Below are 20072 nucleotides of genomic sequence, written 5' to 3'. Positions count from 1 at the left end.
GTATTTGAATACCGGTGGCAAAGCGTCCAGCAACACAGCAACACTCAAGCCCCCACAGTATGACAAACTGACAGACGCGTCGGGGAATCTCCTGTATGGAAGATGAGAATTCTGCCACTGAACCACCGCTGCCCTCAATAGTCATACTATAGTCATCAAATAACCTATTAATGACAATTGCTTAAGAGGCTCAATAATCACCAAACTCAGATGCAACACAAGGAATAGAAAGAGTATGGGCTGGGAGTCCAAGGCTCTGAGATGAGCCCCAAAGATGTGGTCAGAAAAGTCAAATGGCCCAGAGAAGTTAAGGAGAACTAACATGTATAGTCAACACTGACTGCTACTCCGGAAGCCAGGAGCTTCATATTGTTTTGTCCCATTTGAATATTTGCAAAAATACAAGTTCAAAGGGCAGAGATGTGGTGGCGCAGGGAGTAAGGTATAAAATGGTGACTAACCAAATGAATGAAGACCTAATTCTCAATTTGCATGTAGAAAATCCTTCCCTGTGCCATATGCTTTTAGTGTACCCTTTTCATCATTTCAACTTGCACGTCCTGTTAAAGCCTTCATCTTCTCTTCAGACCCTGTCTACAGCAGCTTTCAGGAAAGAGCTTAATGAGAGCTGTGTCTGCTGGGGAAAAAACCACAGCTGCATTTTTCTCTCTTCAGAAGCAGGAGGACATAATACTTGCCACCACTTATTAAGATGGAGTTCACCAGGCCCGCAGAATGGAGACTATGTCTTCCCTCACAGCACCTGTACTTCTGGGAGCTGCCTCCAGGCAAATGGCAGGTGGTACCTGATGTTGATTGCAAGGGCTCAATGCTGAGATTCCCCTCAGGCAACAACAGCTAAAGAAAAGGAGAAAATTGCCCCAGTTATGTTTTTAATGTTACTAAAATAACACCCTTGTTAACGACTTTATGAATATAAACAAAAGGCATACTACAAGAAGAGTTAAAAAAAAATACAATAATAAAAATAGCTACCATTTTTTTTAAACATCTTGATTATGCATTATTTTCCATTTCTCACAATAACTCATTTTACTATCAAAAGAAAGAAGATTCAGGTTGCTGAGAAACCTAACCAGTAGGGAGGGGAGTTGGAAGTCAGAAGATTGAGAGTCTGTTACCACTTACGTTATTAATGAGTTGTGTGGCCTTAGGTAAGTATCTTTACTTCTCTGTTTCCTTTCTGGAGACAGAGAGTACGCTAGACTTGAGGACTGAGAAGTCCCTCCTTGTTCTAAGTGTCTTCACACTGAATTTTATTGCTTTCCTTCATCAATGATTATTGTAGCTCTGGTTTGGGGTTCTTGTTTGTTTTTGTTTTTCTTAAACCCTATTTTCTCATCATCCAACTCTCAACTTGTCACCTCTCAGAGTGGATTTCCCTGAGCAATCCTGCTAAAACAGCTTGTCCACTCTCTTCTATGCTTTCTAGTATCACCCAGATTTTTTTTCTTTGTGGAACTTTTTTTTTTTTTAAATATCTCCCTCGAGAATGTACGGTTTGGACAAGGTTGTTGTCTGCACTATTCATGCTTAAAAATCAGCTTTGGAGCCTCTTTACCAAAGTGACTTACGAAGTCCAAATATGTTGACATGACATATACATTGCCAAAATGACACACACATTCCAAACCTGGCCTTTGTTTTACCCTGCAGGACATAGTAAACCATCAATAAATATTTTTTATTGAATGAATGAATGAATACAATTTGTCACAAGTTCTTTTGATTCTGGTACAGAAAACTCTAGAGCTGCTCTATTCAATATGGTAGTCACTAGCCACATGTGGCTAAATGAAATTAAATAAATTCCAATTTTTTTGACTGCTGCTTCCATGGGTGTTGATTGTGGATCTAAGTAAAGTGAAATCCTTGACAACTTCAATCTTTTCTCCATTTATCATGATGTTGCTTATTGGTCCAGTTGTGAGGATTTTTGTTTTCTTTATGTTGTTCCTCAGTCTTACTAACCACATTTCAAGTACTCAAGAGCCTCACGTGGCTAATAGCTACTGTAATGGAGAGTGCAGAATGGAACATTTCCATCATTGCTGAAAGCTGTGTTAGAGAGCGTTGATCTAAAATTTGGCCCTTTCTCTCCTATTGTGGTTGCTCATCTAGATTGTTCTAATAGTCTCTTAACTGTTCTGTCTGGCAGTAATCTCCTTCCACTCTTATCCATCTTCTACACTGCCTTATTCATTTCATTCAACAAATATTTAAATACATGCCACGCACAGCATAGGTACAGGAGTCTGAGCAGGGCACCAGTCAGACCAATAGTCTTTACTCAATGAACTTACAGGCTAGGGTTAATGAGTATGTATGTCATTCCCACCATTAAAAACCAGTGTTGGATCCTGTATTAGTTTTCTAGTGTTGCCATAACAAAATACCACAAACTGGGTGGCTTCTAACAAAAATACATTGTCTCAAAACTCTGAGAGCTAAGAGTCCAAATGAGTGTGTTGGCCAAGCTATGCTCAAGGTCCTAGGAAAGATCCTTCCTGTCTCTCCCACCTTCTGGTAGCCCTAGGCGTTTCTTGGGTTGTAGATGCATCTCCACAGGCCGGTCCTCTGTGCTACTTCTCCTCTTTTATAAGGACCAGTCGCATTGGATTAGGATCACCCTACCATAGTATGACCTCATGTTAACTGATAACATCTTCAAAGACCTATTTCCAAACAAGGTCACCAGGGGTGAGGACTTTAATATATCCTTGGGGAGACATGGTTTAATCCATAACAGATACGACTTATACTGCTTCCCAGGAAGGACCCTGTGCCGGAACTCTAGTGTATGGATGGCCTCACGCACTAACATTCCTTCAGTTTCAAACTGTTTCAGTCTCAGAATCTTTGTCCCAGTGAGAACTAGAGCTAAGTCCCAGCCCTTAAAACAAGATCAAGCTTAGGCTCCGCTACTCTAATTACCTGTTAAAGGCGGCCAGGGCAGGTAGGGGCTGCCCTGTCCACGGTTCCCCTGCTGGCTCCTCATTCCGTGGCCAGGTGCTCTGTGGTGCTCAGGGTAGGTGCCACTGCTGTATTGGAGAAATACACTTGAGAAAGAATGTATGCTCACATTATTAAAGCTTTAAAAATAAACTCTTGAGTTTTTTTTTTAAAGAAACTACCGAAAAAACCCTGTTGCCGTTGAGTCAATTCTGACTCAAAGGGACCCCCTGTGTTACAGAGAGAACTGCTGTATAGTGTTTTCTTGACTATAATTTTTATGGAAGCAGATCACCAGGTTTTTCTCCTCCAATTTTTTGGTTAGCAGCCTACCACTTAACCCTGGTGCCACCTGACTCCTTCAAAATACCTTACAAACACCTTGGAATGGCATACCCTAATGCTGCAAACTAGCCCCTGTTTTACCCTGCAGGTATTTCCCCACCACCTCATCCATGTTCTTTACCCATAACGACCGGCCTCTCTTCCCTGTTCTCTGCACACCCAGGCACACCTCAGTGCCTTTGCACACCCCCAGTTCTTCATTGCAACTCTCTTTCCCCATTGCTTAATCTGTGAACACTCATTCATCCTTCAAAACCCACCTCAGATATCGCTTTCTGTGAAATCTTCCCCAGCAAACCCAGACAAATCAGGAGCGTGTTTCCCTGTATGTCACAGCTATCTCTTCAGTGTAGTATGGCATTTAGCACTTTCACTGTAATTATTTATATATCCCTCCCTCCAGTAGACAGAGTGCTCCTCCAGACGCGCTATTATTCATCATCATAGCCCCAGTGCCTGAACTATAATAAGTCTGTAATAAATTATTTTGGACAGCTGATTAATGAATGATGAATGGATGAATAAATGAGTGAATAAATATATGGATCTTATGAAAGCCCCTGACCTGTCTCCAGTTCCCTAGGGAGGTTGTACCAGTTCTAGAACTTCACAGTGGAATAAAAAGGCCATAACTGTCTACTTACTCTTATCAAAGAGAAAATCTTTCCTTCTTAACAACCCTCCCCACCCCCCTCACCCACACACACTTACTCTAAATGTCCCTTCCACCTCTATTTTTGTGTGGGGAAAATGTCTTCTCTTTTTATGTCCCCACAAGCTTTTCTTTGTGGCTAACCAAAACTCTAAGATGAAATCCTTCATTTCCAAATGCCGTGAGTCCCAAGACTCTCATTTCTTCTGATTGGGAAAGGGCCTCTCTGCTACCAAAATGCTCACTAGCCACTCTCAATTTGGATGTTTTGGACTTCTGACAAGAAACTGTTTTGCAGAAAACATAACATTTCTTCATTAGACGTTATTACTCCACTATGTGAGTATTATATAAACCCATCTGAACAGGCCTAACATTTCTTAATTCTTCCCAGACCTTAATACTATTAAAGAGAAAGCTTGTGAAATAGTTACCCAGTGCTTCCCTCCCAGGTGTCGTGGGTGTGACCCTCCATTCACCCAGCCAGATTTTTGTTTCTGTGTTTTTTTTTTTTCAGGAGAAAGGAAGAGGGGTCCCCGGACACCCCTCAACAACTCAGTTCAACAAGCCAAATATTAACCCATTCAACTAGCTCATAAGCTTTCTAGGATTCAAATAGATTTTCTCAATATTTTAGTTTACTCTAAGAGAGTTGATTAATTTGCTTCTTCACATCTGCTCCTTCAGATGACTCTGCAAACACCTAATCAGAGAAGGAGGCCTAAGTGTCTTTACCAAAAATGTACAGTCCCACCTTTGTCTTGCTTTCCCCAGTGGTTTGGGCTCCGTGCCTTTCACTGCAGATTGGAGAAGGAAAACTGAGTTGGAATCCATCTATAATCACCATTCCTTAGAATTACTTTAGTTAAATTTGCTAGTATCAACTATATAAGAGCAATAGTTCATCATTAAAAAATTGTTGTTTTTTTTTTTAATCTTTTACTAGACAATCAACAATAGGAATACTTGGAAGCTGAGTCTTCTTAAGTCTAAGATTTTGGATATGGAAACTCGCAAACCTTGGACTTCTTTTAATTAAAAAAATTTTACTGAGCTACAACTCACATATTAGAAAATTCACCCTTTAAAAGTGCACAATTTGGTGGCTTGTAGTATAGTCACAGAGTTGTACAACTGATTCCAAAATATTTTCATTGCCCAAAAGAGAAAACCCATACCCGATAGCAGTCATGCCCCATTCCTCCCTCCCGCCAGACCCTGACAAACACTAAGCTATTTTCTGTCCCTATGGATTTCAAGCCTTGAACTTTTTAGATTATTTTTTAGCAAGCTCCTGTTCTGATTTTTAAAATGATCCAGTAATTTGCATAGCTGTAAGCAAGGCTACACAGAGAGTATAGGGCATGTGTGTGTGTGTGTAAGATCTGCAGGTTTCAGTTGACATTAAAACATGTCAAGATGAGGGAGTTTTTGTTAGATAGACAGATAGATGCTAGACAGATGGACGAATGGACAGACAGACAGATGATGGATGGATAGATAGATAGACAGACAGACAGAGGCTTGCCAGAGGCTCAGGACTACCCAACTACTATTTTATCTACAAAAGAGATAATTCTCCCTAGACTGTCAACCTTTTGCTGACTTTTAACTACTAACAAGACCCAATCTTAATGTGAGAAAATGGTTATGGGTTTCTCAGGAAATGTGTTGTGTAAATACAGTGGTTCTGCCTCATTATCTTGGTTTAGCTTGGAGGTGAAAAGAGCTAAGGATAACACATTAAATGACCTCAAGTATTTACAGGTTTAAGAAGGACACTGGACATTTGTTGTCTATCTCAGGGAAGACCAAATAAGGAAAAAAAAAAAAAAATACACCAGGTTTCAACCAGAGAGACCATAATCAGGTTTAAGAGAGAACTTCTTGATTATATAGTTGATTTATACAGCTTTCCCAAAGAATTCTCAGAAATTTGACTCGCATTTACTGAGCGACTATTTATTGTGTAGGAGGTTTGGGTTGTGAAAGGTAGAAAGAGAAGTAAGACACAGTCTCTGCTTTCTAGGTCAAGGTCTAGTCGGAGAGATAACACATTCACTCACAAAAAAAAAAATTTTTTTTTTTTTTAGGATGGTGAAAATAGGATAATAACTCAAAATACAGCATAAGACAGTATACAAGAGGATCAAGTGAGTGGGAGAATCGAGTACTCTGAGTGCTCTAAGTCCTGGACAGTGGACTGCTGTTGTTAGGGGCCGTTGAGTCGATTCCAATTCATAGCAACCCTTTCTACAACGGAAAAAAGCACTGCCTGGTCCTGTCCCATCCTCACAATTGTTTTCGTGTTTGAGCCCATTGTTGCAGCCACTGTGTCAATCCATCTCATCAAAGGTCTTCCTCTTTTTCCCTGACCCTCTACGTTACCAAGTATGATGTCCTTCTCCAGGGACTGGTCCCTCCTGATAACATGTCCAAAGTATGTGAGACGAAGTCTCACCATCCGTGCTTCCAAGGAGCACTCTGGCTGTATTTCTTCCAAGACAGACTTGTTTGTTCTTCTGGCAGTAATTCTCTATTAAACTTATTGCTTTCCTTGTAAAGACCCAAGTTAAAGTGCCCTTCAACATATAGACATTAGACTGGTGTGTCTGATTTGACTGCTGAAATAAGGATTCTGGTGCTCTTTTGTCAGAAGGTTTATCTACCAAGATGAATGTCTTTCTGGGGGTATTACAATTTAGATCTTTATTAAGCACTTTTATTAGTTTGCGATATGATCTGTTTCCAACCTGGGCTGGTTCACCCCTCTTTAAGCAACCTGGTGGTTCCCCACTCCCAGGAGGTCACCATATTGATGTTGAACTTAGTGCGGACACTCAATTGGCATAGTGCACTACAGCCCAGAACATCTGGGCTCAAGTGATCCTCCAACCTCAGCCTCAAGTAGCTGGGACTACAGGCGATATGTTAGCTACCTCCAAAGTTGTTTAAACAGGCACAGCCAAGGAAGGGAAGATGGCTACATCTGCCCATTAATGATGCTTGCAGGCCTGAGAGAGTGGTCCAGGCATAGGGTAACCTGTTACATCCTAGCCATGAGTGTCGTGTAACACTTTTTAACAGAAACCAAGGTGCTAAGCTAGGTTGTTGTCCCCTAGGAATGGGACTCCTTGACCTGAGGCAACTAAAATTAAACCATTTATTTTATTTCTCCAGAAGAGAAAAGAAGAAATGGATTCCTCAAAATGGCCCACCTCCTTCCCCATTCTCAGACAGTAGATTTTTTTTTTTTAAAGGGAACCTCAAGTACCTTGTCAGGAAACTGATTCTAATGCTCTGCAAAGGGCCATGTGAAAAAAAACACAGAGTTTAAATGAAAGCATACAAATGCCTTCATAAAACTGAAGGCCATGTGGAATATGGCTGATCCAACCAACTAGAGGTTAGTGAGCCTTCCCACGATGCCCAGGTTGTTTTAGGGCTAAACATGGAATTAGAAACTCCAATTCATATCATCTGATTCCAATCAAGGGCACTCTTTTGGCTATTCTCTCAACGTTCAAAGAATATATTAGTATTGCCCCAGTATCACACAAACAAGGAGCCCTCGTGGTACAACGGTTAAGCACTTGGCTGTTAACTGAAAGATCGGCAGTTCAAACCCACCAGCCACTCCTTGTGAGAAAGATGTGAAAATCTGTTTCTATACAAATTTACAGCCTTGGAAACCCTATGGGGTGGTTCTACTCTATCCTACAGGGTCATTATGAGTTAGAATCGACTCGACAGCAATGGATTTGGTTAGCACACAAATGGTACATGAGTTGCTGAGTACTGACAGAGATGTAAGTTTTTTGCTTCTAGTGAAAATGAATTTCCACGGAAAAAGTGATACAAAACCACCTTTTGGGTCTCAAGTGAATCAAGTTTTATATCAGAAAGACTGTTCTCATTAAAACTATACTTTGTGGGAGTAGCTTTCAAAGGGCTTGTGGGGGTCCGTGCAGGTCTTTAGGGCCTTTCTGGGGCCCCATGACTATCTTTGTTTTATTGAAGATTAAAAAAGGGAGCAAAGAGAAGCTGTGGGAAGAGCATAATCTGTGGAGTAAGATCTGGGTTTAAATTTAGAGCCTGCTGCTTCCTCACTGTATGATTTTAGACAAATTAACTACATTCTCTGAACACCTACCTTACATGGTTAATGTGAGACAAAATGTGTATAGGTAACAGTATATGTGTAGGTAACACAAAGGATTGGATTGTCAAAGCAAATTCACAAGAATAGAGATCTCACCCAGTGTCAAGCTTTACTCTAATTTCAAGAATACAAGTAGTCACCAATCTCAGTTAAAGCAGAGAGTGGGACTAATGCAGCTCCCCAGGTCCTTCATGCAATGTCAAGATATTCTCTTGCTCAATTAACATAAGAAATCTTTAAGCTATGTATGTCATCACATCACCTGCACAGAAAAGAGCCCTCGTGAAATATCTTCATATTACACTTAGATACTATATTTTTACACAAATAATGTGCACCTCTTCCATTTGTTTGCCAACCACATCGTCCCCCATTAGGTATTTCCCTAAGTGTGCTATGATACTTTTTTTTTAGCAGCAACATGTAGTCACATAACTTACTTGAGTTTTTCCAAGGATTCATTCCCAGTAAATTCATAGATTCCAGGTTTGTTACAAATGAACAACCAGAAGCAGACCAGGCACATCTTTCTAGAAGTATTTCATAGATAATGACCATGCATTAGCAAATACCATTAGTGTGTTTACCTGGGGGTCTGTCATCAGCATGTTTACATGAAGATTTGATTGGGTTACCTCCCTTCTTTCTTTCCCATGGGCTTCCTTCTTGTAAAGAGTCAATTTTTTATCAGAACTGTGAGACAATACCTTTCCATTGTTTTAAGCCACACAGAGCATGGTAATTTGTTATTGCAATCCTAGGAAGCTAATACAGATGGTTTTTTGGAAACCCTTTTTGAATGACACAATCTGAATAGCATTTCATGACGTGTTTGTAACAGACATAACAAAATCAAAGCTATGTTAATTAAATATAAAGTTCAAACCAGATAAAATATATATTTAATTTGACTTGATTTAATATCACCCTGTGCAATAAAAGTCATGATGTTGTCTTCATTTTTCCTAAATCAGTGTATTTCTCATGGGTCTCTTGCAAGATCAGTCCATTCTTTACTTGCCTGAGGAAGAGGGGATCAATGAATTTGGTGTTTGTTAGTTTGGATCTTATGAAAGCTAAATAGAAACAGTGGTGGACCAATCCTTCAACTCCTGGGTCTGTGCAAGGGTTAGGATTAGGAATTGGAGATAATTGGATTCATATGTAATATTTTCTTAAGCACGTAAGGTAACTGCCCCCTTTCTTTCCTTCCTTCCTTCTTCCCTCCCTTCTCTCCTTGTCTTTCTCCTCCTCCTCTTCTTCTCCTTCTTTTTCTTCTCTCTTCCTTTCTTGTGCCAAATAATTACACAGTGCAGCCGAAGACAGGAAAGGTTCTTCTACCAGGCTTTCACCTGCTGAGGCTATTTCCTGATGCCCAAGCTAAAGTTGTCTGCAGTCCACACCAACACCACCAGCTGCTTTCAGCCATACATCAAAGAGACGGATTCTCTTAAAAACAACCTGCTGGCTATTTCTTTTTTTCCCATTACATTTTTCCTCCCACTAGTGCTCCTCTCTTTTTCTTCCCTCCTAGAAAGTCACCTCCATGTTCCTTGGTACTCTCTTCAAAGCTTTTCTCCATTCTCTATCCTCCTCTGTGGCCATGTGTCAGTAACTATTTCTCTGGTTCCCTAATCAACTGGAGCTCTTTGAGACAGTTGTTCTGTCTCATTTGCCTTAGCAGGCTCAGTGCCTTAAAGAGGGTCTGATACATGGTGGGTGTTGAGCAAATGTTTGCCTTTAATGAATATATCAACAAATAAACATTTAGCATCTGGGAAACAGAAAAAGAAGTGGGCTTAATGATTCCCATTTAAGCACTTCCTCCATCAATGACAGGAACAAAGGGCAAGGGGTCCTATAGGCCACAACGCCCTACCCTATGAAGCCAGGATCAGTGGGGAGGCATGAAAGGACAATAGAACTTTCAACTGTGCCTTGTGTGTAGTCTCTGGGGACAGTTGGACAGCATTGATTTTTTTTTTTAATTTGGGAAAAAAATGACAAAAGAACCCCTTTCACATGGCTTCAATTAAGCCTATGTAACCCCCTTTCCATTTATCAGAATTCAGCATATTTTTCCCCTTTCTACACCATTTATGGCTCTGACCAATGATGCCAGATGGTTCTGTTTTCTCAAATAGATTTTAGTGCAGTCATTTAGGTTGAAAATAAAGATAAAAACAATTGCAATTTCTTGAGAGGCCTCTCCTCCCTTACCCTTCGTCTGTCCGTAGGAAGTCGACAGCCCAGAAGTCCACATGAAGAGACCTGATGGGCATGTCCTGAGGAGTGTAAACAACATTATGAAACCAGAACCTCAGATTTTTGGTGAAAGAATGGAATCTTGGGAGGTGCCTGCCCTTGAGAGTTAGCTGGACTTTCAAAAGGGAGGGAACAACCATTACCCAAGACTGACTTCTATTTGAAGTAAAAGCTGTCTTGTACTTTGTACTGTAAGCTCAACCCTGCAATTCCTAAAATTGACCACGCTGGCCTGCTTCCAGACTGTACAGTCTAAACTACAGAGAGGATAAAAAAAGTAAATTATCATATTTTATTAGTGCCCCTCTGCCTACAGCTCTGGCCTCCGGCATGTGGCCATCTAGAACACTCCCTTAGTTTATCCTGAGGGATGTGAGCATTGCCTGCTGGATAAGTAGTTGGCAGAAGCCCATTAGGTTCCTCAGAGGAAAGATGCAGTCATATTATTTGACACAAATCATTATGACTTATTTGCAGAGATAGAATTGGAATATTTCAGGGAATTGCGGTTTGCTTTCTTTTCTGATGCCCTCAATTTCTCATCAGAAGCTTAAAACAGATTTGCAGCCTGTTCGGTATGAGAATTCCCAGATTTCTCTCCCTCTCCTAGAAGGGTGGGTATTGTATTAGAAGCACTAATAATGGCAATAGCTACACTTAATGAATCTCCTTGTGCCAGGTACTGTACCAAGCAAGCCCTTTACATGAGCTACCTCGCTGAAACCTCACTAGAAGCTTGGGACATTCAGCAGCATTCTCCACATTTTATTGCTGAAGAAACCAAGGATTGAATAAATTGTCCAAGGTCTCACAGCCAGTAAGTGAGTTGTTGTTGGTGGTGTTGCTTTTCCTTTTTATAGAAGGAGAAATGGAGACACAGAGAGCTCATTTGTTTAAATGTAGGGTTGCTAATAGAAATGTCAGGAAGGAACTGGTAGGTGAAACTAGAGCATAGCACCAAATTCACGGCAGCTCTGTTCAGAAAAATGAGTCACTGGCCACTGTGCTGAGTTCTGGGGATACGAAGACCAGACGACACATGGTCGTTGTCTTCTAAAAGCTCACAAATTAAGAGCTACATGTGGCCAAGAAGTCTTCCTTTCTAGGCTCAGATCTAGATGAAAGTGTGAAGCAAAAAAATGCCCATTTGAGCTCCTTCTATCTCTATGGACACTTTGGGCTCCCATTTGGTGCCACTTTCTTCAGTGGCCACCCCCCACTCTGCAGACAGCACCCCAGAGTACCCAGGGTCTTCACTGGTGGCAACCACTCCTTATTATCCTTTCCTCATCCCTGACCCCACCATCCAGAACTTTCTTGATCTTTCCTCCATTAAAATATCTTTGTTCTTAGTCCCATTCCCTAAAGGCAAGTATCTCAGCTAGGAAAGGAAAGGTCATAGTTCGTTCGTTACTTCTTCTGGGTAACGTACTGAAATTTTACTGCTGGCCTCTAAAAACTGGTAACTTACAGCACACATTCCAGGAGCCACGGCTGGCTGTGTGGTGGGGATTTTGGGGCAGGGGGGAGGTAGTTGGGTCTGTTAGTGGACATCAAATCCACGGTGAGTGAGGTAGCATCCACCTTGGGTTTTTTTCACAAGTAAGGTTGTTCCTACTACTACACAGAACTGTGCTAAAGGATGTGTATCAGACACTGTCAATGCTTCACTCATCTCCATTGGACCTTAAATTTCAATATGGTCCCTAGTGCCATTATCTGCATCTCTGTGCCTGAAGGCTTTTTACAGAATGCAGAAGGCCATGCTGCTTCTGATCGCCTGCCAAGGACATTTCTGGGAGTAGCCTTCAACCAGTGCCTCTCCAGAGATGGAGTATAAATACCTCAGTTCCCTCATCCCTTGGGTGGGGTAATTCTGAAACATGTGTTTACACCATGACCCCAAGTTTCCCTGTGACGTTGTGATCACTCGTTGTGGAAGCTGGCATCATAACACGGCCATTATTGGCTGCCTCCCCTCCCCTGTATCACGTCTTCACTCGCTAATGGTGTTCCTTGCACCTAACACATCAACTACTTGTACTCAAATCCTTTTCTCAGGATCTGCTTCTATAGGAACCCAAGCTGAGACAGGGTGGCAGTCAGAGGAATGGGCACAGAGGGCAACTGAATGGTGTGCAGGCCTGGCTCTCCCATCAAGCCATGTGGTTGGCAGTCCATGGAGGGGACCTAGGAAGCCTCACCAGCACCCACTTCTCCTTCCCTACAGCTGGTCTGCCTGTGCAGATGTCCGGAGAAGTCAGCCCCTGCTGATGGTATTTCCTTAAGTGTCAGTCTTCCTCTCAGGGTGGATTCTTAATTGAAGTTGGCTCTGTCAGAGCATGTACATGGCCCTGGGAATTAAATTAATCTGTTTCAACAGAATATACGGGCTCTGGAATCAGAAATGCTGTATTTGAATTCCAGCTCTATCACATATGAGTTATATGGCTACTTAACTTCTCTGTGCCTTATTTGGAAACTCTGGAGGCGTAGTGGTTAAGTGCTATGGCTGTTAACCAAAGGGTTGGCAGTTTGGATCCACCAGGCACTCCTTGGAAACTCTATGGGGCAATTCTACTGTGTCCTATAGGGTTGCTATGCGTCAGAATCAACTTGACAGCACTGGGTTTGGTTTGGTTTGGTTTTTGGTGCCTTATTTTCCTCATCTGTAAAATCGGGTAATATTTTCTGCCCTAAAAGATTGTTCCTAGGATTGTATTAAGTTCATGTAAGCCTCACAATGTATGGTATTGCCATGAGTTGGAATCAATTCAACAACAGCATCTTTTGCTTTGTTTTTAAGCCTTACAACAGCCCTATGAAGGTATATTAGAGCTCCACAATCCCTTACCCAAATCCCTTGGATCCAGTAGGGTAAACAGGGTTCCATACCAAAACCAAAGCCATTGCCTTTGAGTTGATTCTGACTCAGAGCAACCCTATAGGACAGAGTAGAACTGTTCCATAGGGTTTCCAAGGAGCACCTGGTGAATATATATTACACAACCCCTCTTCAGGGTCTGGGGACTCTGTACTCTAGCACATTAACATTTCTATACCCAAAACAGGAAGATTTACACTAAGTAGGATAAATCTTTTTTATTTAGGATAAATCTATAAATAACCTTGTATAAAAAACTTTTGGTTTTTAAATTTGAGAACTGCAGACAATGGATTTTGACCCAGAGAAGTTAAGCACCTTGCTCAAGGTCACACAGCAGGTTGTGAACCCTGGAGTCTAGTGCCAGAGTCCCTGCTCTGACCACTATACTGTACTTCATCTAGCAATGAAACCTCTCACTAGAATGAATGAATGCATTAAGGGGCTTGTGTCTGATTCATAAGGGAGAGGAGAGATATTTCTTCTTAACTCTGTAAATAAATGTACACAAATTATTTCTCCCAGAAATAAAAGTAAAGATATGGTCACATTTGAAACATTAATGCCACAAAATATCAGCCTACCAAAAATAATACTAGTTACTGTTTCTTGAAAATGTGGTGAATAATTTATATACATCCATCTCATTTAGTCCTCACAAGAGCCCTAGTAGAAGGATTTTTATTAGTATTGCCCCATTTATGGATGAGGTTAAGTAACTTACTGTTATGGACTGAATTGTGTCCCTCCAAAATATGTGTTGTCAATCTTAACCTCTATGCCTGTGGTTATAATGCAAATTTGGGAATGGGTCGACTTTGTTATGTTAATGGAGCAGGATTAGTGTAGGGTGTATCTTGAGTCAATATCTTTAGAGATACAAAAGAGATTAAACACAAGCTAGAGGCAGAGATGGGGTAAGATAGATGCCAAGCCACATGGAGATCTCCAAGGGACCAGGAAGCAGAACCTGAAGAGACAAGGACTTTCCTCCAGCGAGGACAGAGAGAAAAAGCTTTCCCCTAGAGCTGGTGCTCTGAATTTGGAATTCTAGCTTCCAAAAATGTGAGAAAATAAATTTATGTTTGTTAAAACCACCCACTTGTGGTATTTCTGTTAGAGTAGCACTAGATAACTAAGACGTCTATCTAAGGTCACCCTTAAAATAAATGGCAGGGCAGGAGACCCAACTGAGGTCTGGTGAAGCCTGGATTCCTCCCACTACACCACCCTGCTTCCAAAGGGCAGGCATGTGCTACTTACCATCTTTGTGTGGTTTGCCCAAGGTCACAGGGAGAGCAACGTTCAGAGCACTGCATACCCTGGGCCTCATCACCTTAGAAGGCCTTGCAGTATTGACTTCCACTTTGGAAAGCTCCACAACTCAATATCACTCCTTTTTGCTGCCCACTCTTGACATTCTGATGAAAGAACAGTACCTTGTAGTCACTAGAAGATGCAATGAAATTGATCAGAAAGAAAATTTTATCTTATTTCAGTCCCGTTTATAGTGGTGTACCATTCTATATTTAGATAAATGCTCTGCACAGGCAGAGAGGCAATAAAACAAGCTAAAAAGGTACTAGGCTCATGCCAGGAGGCAATAAGAAGTTGCAAACTCCCATTTGCTGCCCAAAGAACGATTATTAAAAAACAAGAGACATTAAAAACAAACCATCTCAGCAAATGCAACGGCGCTTTGTGGTCTGAGGCACTGCATAGTCTCCGCTGAAGAAAGATGAGGATGGCAGGGTTTTCTTCTGCCTTTACAGAAACTAGAACCTGGGGTGGTGACACCTGTCTGAGGTCTGAGCATGAACTAACTACTAGCAAGTTGGAAAGAAGGCTGATCGGGAAGGAAGTCAGGGGCTGGCTGGAGGGATACTTCAAGTATCATCTACCACCCTACGGATAAAATTTCATCTCTGGTGTTTCAAAAAGATGAAAATGAGTTTAGAAGACAACTGAGATTCATTCATTCATGGGTTTGAGGCCTTGATGAGTAACCAAGGTCCAAATTTCCCCATCTCCCTAAGAATGCCTGTGCGTGCTCCCTCAGATCATTGAAATTCCTCTATTACTTATAGCAATGCATGTTTCCATCATACACATGTCTTCTCATTTCTACTATATAAACTTCTTGATGGGAGAGAACAGTCCCTAGTTATTTTATAACCTCTATAGAAGTTGTGTTATAGAAGTTAGCATGGTGTCTACTAAATTGAGATTTTTTGATGAACTTTTGTTGCTCAAAGCCTTTTCAATCTTATCTTCCACAGGTTGGATCAAGAAGCAGTTAAGTTTTCTAACCCTATAAAATGTCTCATTTCTACACTCTATCTCATCCCTTTCATTTCTGCACTCCCAAAAGCTAATTCTTGCCTGAGCACTTCTCTGTCTTGTTCAAAAAAAAAAAAAAAAAAAAAGAACTCATTGCTGTGGAGTCAATTCCAACGCATCGTGACCCTATAGGACAGAGCAGAACTGCCCCATAGAGCTTCTAAGGAGTATCTGGTGGATTTGAACTGCTGCCTTTTTGGTTAGCAGCTGTAGCACTTAATCACTATACCACCAGGGTTTCCCTCTGTCTTGTTATACCTTATTAAAAGTAACAAGTAATAACCAATCTCTTCCCTGGAGATGAAGAGTTGTCAGGCACTTGGTCTGCCTTTTAAATTATCACCAGAAACAAATTTACCAAATGCTTTGTCATCCTTTCCACAGGTCTCTATCTTCCCAGACTTGGATATCAGTGTCTGTGCCACCCACCAACCAACTGCTGAGCCAATCAATGCAACATATTTTAGGTTTTTCTTACATTAACCCTCACTTCAAAGTGACATCAAAATTTTCTAGGGTAATTAATACTAGCTGCTATAACAAATAAACCCCAGAATCTCAGAAACCTAAAACAAAATAAGCTTGTTTCTTCCTTACAAAATAGTCCAATGCAGGTGTACCTGGGTGACTGATAGCTTTCCTCCATGTGGCTCCACCATCTTCTAGGGTCTCTCTGTCTTCTCTTCCCAGACAGTGGAAGGGAAAGAGATGGCAGAGAAGGCACATCCTCTTCTAAAATCCCCATCACAGGAAGTGATACGCAACACTCACATTTCATGGTCTGCAGGTCATATGTCCATACCTTGATGGAACGGTGGGCTGGTAGCTGTTTCTGCTACAAGAATCTAATATAACCATAGATAAACTATATTACATATCTTCATTTCTCAAATTGTGTACATTAATTATCTCATAAAATATATACAAACATTCTGGAAGGTAGGAATCAGCATCACTGTTTTAGAAATTAAAAAAAAAATTGTACCTCTGAGCCTCAGTGACTATATGTAAGGGTATATATTCTAGAGCTCAGAGAGGATAAATAATTTTCTCAAAGTCACACACTCGGTAAGGGGCAGGTCAAGATGTAAACTTAGACCTGTATGATTCTTCTGCCCTTTTCACTTTTTTTGCACCATGTAGCAGAAGATACATAGATCCACTTTGAGGCTCGTGGGTGGGAAAGTATGGGACAATGATTCAAACTGGATTTTAGAAAATAAGTATCTTACCAGACACAGAGGTGTTGAGACTGGGGAATAACATTCCTGGTTAAAGGGATAAGATGTGCAAAGGCACTGAGGCTTTAAGAAGCATGGTGTGTCAGTGGAATGTCTTGGAAAGAATCATAACAATTAGATGGTATTAAGCCAAGGGTGCTAGGAATACTCAAATCATGCCCTAAACCTCAGTTGTACCTCTCCAAAACATATCTGAGGGAGCAATACACTTGCAGAACATTGATAAAGGAAAGCAAAGTCAGTCTCCACTCTCAGCTGAAGGTGGGCCCCCAGCTCTAATGCAGGGCCCTTGTAAGTTGGGCTAGGGTTCCTGAATGCCCTGAAGACTCGGAGAGGGAACACCTTCCTCTCCGCAAGCCCAAACCAAACTTCAAGATTTCACCACACTTCATCCACCATAAGCGAAGATAGAAAACCAAACAGATGAAAATGCTTGGCAATGCAAGATAAGAGCAAGGTTGGCTGGGCATGTCCTAAGCAGGAAGGTCCCAGCCTTCTCCTCATCAGGCCACATGGAAGCAGAAAACAAAAGGAGAGCTAGGTCTATTGACTGCTTCTGCAGGGTAGGTGAAAGAAGTACAGGAGATCACCAGCAAGAACTACACTTTGTACGTGAACCTTTTTGTTTAAGTCAACTTTACAGAGGTACAGCCTACATAAAATAATATGCACCCATTTTAAGTGTAAGTTTGGTGAATTTTGACAATATAACCACACTTGTGACCATCACCACAATCACAATATGGAACATTGTCATCATTCCCCCAAAATTCCCTCATGCCCTTTTACACTCCATGCCCCCTCACCCTGAGCCTCAAGCAACCATTGATCTGTTTTCTGTCACTAGAGATTAGATATTTTTCTAGCATTTCATATAAATTGAATCATAGAGCATGAACTCTTCAGCGTCTGGCTTCATTTGTTCAGCAGAGTGTCTTGAGATTCATCCATGTTGTGACGTATATCAGTAGTTTGTTCCTTTTTATTGCTGAGTACTATTCCATTGCATGGATGTATTACTGTTTATTTATCCATTCACCTATTGATGAGTTTTCAGGTTGTTTCCAGTTTTTAGCTATTATGAGTAAAGGTGCTAAGGACATTTGCGTACAAGTCTTTGTGTGGACATTGTGGTTGATCTTTTAATGGACAGCAATCCACCTGCTGGCAATCATGGCCCAGTGTCCTAGAATCTTGCCAACCTCTAAGCAACTCTGCTTCACAAGATGGTAAAGAGGGAGGAAGAATAAAGAAGTTGATGGGGGAAATCATCACTTCCCTGCTACAAACTGAAGGCATATAGCTCCATAATATTTGTGGGTAATATATATTAGGTCCATTTTGGCCCAAGCATTTTTCTCCTACTTTCCATCCCCAGTGTTCCTCCTGTATTTTCTCTCACCTCATTCCTCCTTCAACTTGTTTTTAAAAAATAATAATAACATTAAAAAAAAATTTAGCCTGGAGCACTGGAAAGAGAAACTATTTTTTCATCATGAGACCTAATATCCGCATGAATGACTTTGATGTTTCATGTTGCTATTAACACAGGCTCCACTGTAAATAATCTGAAAGCGAATTAGAGGAGTCACCACCAAAAACTGACCAATTGCATCACGGCCACTCCTCTCCCACCACAACTGTGGAACCCAAATCCGCAAAGGCAATATGCTGTTTTCTATGTGGGCTGCTGTATTAGGCTCAAAAAAGGTAAAATGAAGGTCTCAATACCCCACATAGCTCTAGCTACCTTCCAGAAATGAGATTAATCAACAAATAGGGTCTGACTCATTTTTTCTTGGATAATAGAAACAAACAAAAAACATCCCATACGTACATCCGAGGATACAGCAGGAAACATAAATAGAAAAACATAATTAAACATGACATACAAATAAAGCATTCCAGTTGATGTCACAAACTGGTGGACTGTGGGCTGATTAGAGCCCACAGACATGTTTTATTTGGCTTGCAGTGTTTAAATAACATTGTTCCAACATTTGAAAGTCATGAAACTTGACCAAAAAAAAAAAAAAACAGAATATTTGGCAACCAGGCACAAGTTGCCACTTAACAAAAATCTACCGGAGCTAAGTAGCAGCTGTTCCCTTTGGCCAGACACAAGCACTTTCTCTGGGCTTTCTTCCGTCCTGTATATTATCAACATGGCCCTTGTTGGCATTTTGGTTTGCAGCCCCTGCATTAAGGCATCACCTCCACTAGCAAAGAGGAAGTGGTCACACGTACCTCAATGACAGAATAGATACTATTAGAGGTGGAGGTGACATATGAAGTAAAGAGTCACATTTCAGGACAGAAATTCTTAACTTCTGATGCCTTATCCAGACACTTCTTCCTTCTTCCCCCTCAATGAGGCAACACAATGTTTCCTGGCTCCACAGCCAGGTCAAGGGACTCCTGCCTCTCTTTGAGATGGCTCCTTGGTGTGGCTCCATGGCATCTCTCTTACTTCCAGGTGACCTGGTCATTCCAGGCAAGGAAAGCAGGTGTCCCAGGCTAATGCTCACTGCTCAAACACCTGTCGCTAAGGTGGCTTTCACTCCTTCCTCTTCAGTTAATTTTGCCTCCATGACACGCAGCTGAGAAGGCTGGAACTTTTCACAGTGCCCTTGTAGTTTTACAGCAATGTTACATAGAAGGAAGGAGCTATGTGATGGTTCTACCAGGAACTAGGTTCTCTCTGCTAAGCTCCAGGCCTACCCAACCGTCTACTAGGTATCTCTACCTTCATCCCCACAGGCACCTCAATCAAAACTTTTCCTAATCTACATCTGTCATCTTCCTTTGCCATTTTCCCAAAGCAAAATATGTTTTGTCTCCTGGATGCCCTTTTAGTATCCCCTCAGTCTACCCAAGCCAGAAACCTTGGAATCATACTAGGCTTCTCTCTCTTCCGACCATCTACTTCCCCACATCCAAGCAGTCCACGAACCTATTACAAACTACCTCCTTACTATCTCTCTTACATCCTCTCCTTTCCATCTTTAGTGTAACCAACCTAGTTCAAACTCTTACATGGAATTTTCCAACAGTCTTCTGATTATGTCTCCACGTCCTACCTTGCCCACTTCATCTCTCCACATCCTAAACACAGTGCAATCAGAGTGATTTCTAAAACAGAAATCTGATCATGTTATTCTCCAGCTAAATTCTTTATTGGGCCAACTACTTACATAAGGGATACAGCCC

At 41.3% G+C, this 20072-nt stretch overlaps 1 long non-coding RNA gene across 1 annotated transcript; it reads right to left on the bottom strand.

Moving 5' to 3' along the window:
• Nucleotides 1-495: 495 nt before the first annotated feature.
• LOC126066999 (uncharacterized) lies at nt 496-16459 on the bottom strand. The gene is made up of 4 exons (XR_007515303.1): nt 16242-16459; nt 14545-14730; nt 2956-3062; nt 496-858 (listed from the first exon to the last, which is right to left on the bottom strand). It is a non-coding gene; the product is annotated as an uncharacterized LOC126066999 (long non-coding RNA).
• Between the last annotated feature and the right edge of the window lie 3613 nt (nt 16460-20072).

This window comes from Elephas maximus, chromosome 24 (genome assembly GCF_024166365.1).
Source record: "Elephas maximus indicus isolate mEleMax1 chromosome 24, mEleMax1 primary haplotype, whole genome shotgun sequence".
In the NCBI taxonomy this organism is placed as follows: domain Eukaryota; kingdom Metazoa; phylum Chordata; class Mammalia; order Proboscidea; family Elephantidae; genus Elephas; species Elephas maximus.
This window is presented reverse-complemented; position numbering and strand designations above follow the sequence as displayed.